The sequence below is a fragment of the Puma concolor genome, chromosome A1 (assembly GCF_028749965.1).
Source record: "Puma concolor isolate L17-30 chromosome A1, mPumCon1.1.hap2, whole genome shotgun sequence".
Classification (NCBI taxonomy): Eukaryota; Metazoa; Chordata; class Mammalia; order Carnivora; family Felidae; genus Puma; species Puma concolor.
In genome coordinates, this window is record NC_141667.1 from 196,595,063 (window position 1) to 196,598,480 (window position 3,418).

The 3,418-nt window shown below is 32.3% G+C and overlaps 1 pseudogene; it reads right to left on the bottom strand.

Moving 5' to 3' along the window:
- Positions 1–2,683: 2,683 nt before the first annotated feature.
- On the bottom strand, positions 2,684–2,994 carry LOC112861147 (large ribosomal subunit protein eL42-like; annotated as a pseudogene).
- Positions 2,995–3,418: the final 424 nt, after the last annotated feature.

Here is a 3,418-nt window from a genome sequence, read left to right on the forward strand (position 1 = left end):
GCATAATACCCATATATGTTGCAAATTGCAAGATTGTATTCTATCTTTATGGCTGATTAGTATTTGATGTATATATCAAATATATATATAAAATATGTATTATACATATATATTCACATATGTATGTATATGTGTATATATACACATATGTATATGTATATGTATACACACACACACACACACACACACACACACACACACACACCACCTCTTCTTCATCCATTCATCTATCCATGGACACTTGGGCTGCTTCCATAATTTGGCTATTGTAAATAAGGCTACAATAAAGACAGGGGGATATATATTTTTGAATTAGTGTTTTTGTATTGTTGGGTATATACCTAGAAGTGAAATTACTGGATCATACGGTAATTCTACTTTTAATTTTTTGAGGAAACTCCATAGTGTTTTCCACAGTGACTGCACCAATTCATGTTCCCACCAACTGTGCATGAAGGTTCCTTGTTCTCCACATCCTCACCAACACTTGTTTCTTGTATTTTTGATTTTAGCCATCCTGATGGATGTGAAGTGATATCTCATTGTGATTTTGATTTGCATTTCCCTCATGATTAGTGATGTTGAACATCTTTCATGTGTCTGTTGACCATCTGCATGTCTTCTTTGGAGCGATGTCTGCTCATGTGTCCTACCCATTTTAATTGGATTATTTGTTGTTTAATGTTGAGTTGCATAAGTTCTTAATATATTTTGGATAATAATCCTTTATTAAATATGTCATTTGCAAATATCTTCTCCCATTCAGTAGATTGACTTTTAGTTTTGTTCATTGTTTCCTTTGCTATACAGAAGATTTTCTTTTCATGTAGTCTCATTAGTTTTTGTTCTTGTTTCCCTTGCATTAGGAGACATATCTAGAAGGATGTTGCTACAACCAATATCGGAGAAATTGCTGCCTTTGCTCTCTTCTAGGATATTCATGGTTTTATGCCTCACATTTAAGTCTTTAATCCATTTAAATTTATTTTTGTATATGGTGAAAATAAGTGTTGCAGTTTCATTCTTTTGCATGTTGCTGTCGTTTTCCTAACACCGTTTGTGAAAGGGACTGTCTCTTTCCCATTGCATATTCTTGTCTCCTTTTTGAAGATTAATTGGCCATGTATCATGGGTTTATTTGGGGGCTCTCTATTCTGTTCCATTGACCTATATGTCTATCTTGAAATCTGGGATTATGATACATCTCATTTTGTTCTTTTCAAGTTTGCTTTGGTTATTCAGGGTCTTTGGGTTTCCATACAAATTTTAGGATTCTGTGTTCTACTTCTGTGAAACATGTTTTTGAAATTTTGATAGGGATTAAATTAAATCCGTAGATTGCTTTTGTTTGTAAGGACATTTTAACAATATGTATTCTTCTAATCCATGAGCATGGAATATTTTTCTATTCATTTTCTATTCATTTGTGTTGTCTTTGATCCCTTTTATCAGTTTTATAATTTTCAGGGTACCAGTCTTTCACCTCTTGGATTAAGTTTATTCCTACATATTGTATTATTTTTGGTGCAGTTATGAATGGCATTGTCTTCTTAATTTCTTTTTCTGCCACTTTATTATTAGTGTATAGAAATGCAACAGATTTCTTTATATTGGTTTTGTATCCTGTCACCTTACTGAATTCATTTATAATTCAGTTCTGTTAGTTTTTTGGTGGAGTCTTTAGGGTTTTATATATATAATATCAGGTCTTCTACAAGTAGTGAAAATTTTAATTCTTCCTTACCAATTTGGATTTTTATTCCTGTTTCTTCTTGCTGTGGCAAGGACTTCCAGTACTATGTTGAATAAAATTGGTGAGAGAAGACACCCTTGTCTTGTTCCTGACCTTAGGGCAATAGTCTGATGTTAACTGTGGTTTTTTAATATATGGCCTTTATCATGTTACCCTCTAAATTTACTTTGTTGAGGGTTTTTATCATGAATGAGTGCTTTGTCTATGCTTTTTCTGCATCTATTGAAATGATCATATGGTTTTTATCTTTTCTCTTATTCATGTGATATATCACATTGATTTGCAAATATTGAACCACTCTTGCATCCTACTTGATCATGGTGAATGATTGTTTTTAAGTATTGTTAGGTTCAGATTTGCAACAACATAGATTAACCTGGAAGACATTATGCTAAATGAAATAAGCCAGATACAGAAAGAAAAATACTGCATGATATCCCTTATATATGGAATCTAAAAAAAAAAACTCTAAAAATGTCAAAATCTAAAACAGTAATAGCATATAGAATGTGATTATCAGGGATATGTTAATTAGCTTGATTGTAGTAATTGTTTCACAATGTATACATATACAAAAGCATCATGTTGTACAATTTAAATATATGCAATTATTATTTATTAATCATACATCAGTAAAATTGAAAATCCAAAGAATTATATGATAGTTGCTACACTTGATTATCTAAAATACTGACTAAAACTCAGAACTCTTCTGGTAGGTGTCTGGTAATTTTTTTGTAGTTTTAATGTGCATGTCCTTTTTGAGTAATGATGATGAGGCAATTTTTATAGGTTAAATATTTGATTTTCCACTTTTGCAAAATGTGCATTTAAGTCTTTAACCAATTTTCCCTTTGATTTTCTCTTTCTTTCTTTCGTGAACATAACCTCAATATTTTATTTTCTTCGTAATATAACAATATATGAAGCTTAGAACTGGATCACTTGGCTTTTTCTCTTCTTATCTCCTCCCCAGTTCAAAATCTTAATAGCAAGCATTCTCCTACATCTGCACTGGGGCTCAACCCATTCAAGCCTCAGCACAATCTTCTTTGTATTTTAGGCTTTTTCCAGAAAATCGGCTTAGTCTACCCACCATAGCCACTCTGCTTCCTGTCATAATGTCACTTTCCCTGGGCATAAATAAAATTTTTGCTTTTCTTGTATTCTGTCACTTTGTGGGGTTGGTGCCTGCCCCACTTCCTGCAGAAATTCTGGCAGGACTTAGGAATGTTCACCATGTTTGGAAGAACACTATCTGTGGGGAAAGCTAATTACTGATATTTAGACATTTCTTATTAATACTGGTCACTTGTTAGATATATATATTATAAATATCTGATCCCATTTTGTGGCTTGTCTTTTTATTCTTTTATAAGGATACTTGAATAAAATGATTTATTAAGTTGCATATAGTCCAGTTTATAATTTTTCCCTTATGCTTAGTGGTTTTTGAAAACATCTGTCGGCATAGGGATCATGAAGATATTTTATTTCACTCTTAGAAACTTTTTTGGTTTGTCCTTTCCATATAGAATTCTATTTCATTTGGAATATAGGTTTTTGTATGGTGGAAGGCAGGGTGTAGGATTCATCTGGTTACATATGATTAGCTAGCTGACTCAATACATTTATTCAGCAGACTGTTCTCTTACTTCACTACAG